Raw genomic sequence first — 541 nt, 5'->3', positions numbered from 1 at the left:
TAAAATAGTGGAAATAACTACTGCAGAGCAGAATAAACAAAAAAGAATGAACTCAGGACAGTCTCAGAGACCTCTGGGACAACATTAAATGCACCAACATTCGAATTATAGGGGTCCCAGAAGAAGAGAAAAAGAAAGGGACTGAAAAAATATTTGAAGAGATTATAGTTGAAAACTTCCCTAATATGGGAAAGGAAATAGTTAATCAAGTCCAGGAAGCACAGAGATTCCCATACAGCATAAATCCAAAGGGGAAACATGCCAAGACACATATTAATCAAACTATCAAAAATTAAATACAAAGAAAACATTAAAAGCAGCAAGGGAGGGCTTCCCTTGTGGCGCAGTGGTTGAGAGTCAGTCTGCCGAGGCAGGGGACACGGGTTCGTGCCCCGGTCCGGGAAGATCCACATGCCGCGGAGTGGCTGGGCCCATGAGCCATAGCCGCTGAGCCTGCGCATCCGGAGCCTGTGCTCCTCAACGGAAGAGGCCACAACAGTGAGGCCCGTGTACCACAAAAAAAAAAAAAAAAAAAAAGGAA

This window comes from Physeter macrocephalus, chromosome 1 (genome assembly GCF_002837175.3).
Source record: "Physeter macrocephalus isolate SW-GA chromosome 1, ASM283717v5, whole genome shotgun sequence".
Lineage (NCBI taxonomy): Eukaryota > Metazoa > Chordata > Mammalia > Artiodactyla > Physeteridae > Physeter > Physeter macrocephalus.
This window is presented reverse-complemented; position numbering follows the sequence as displayed.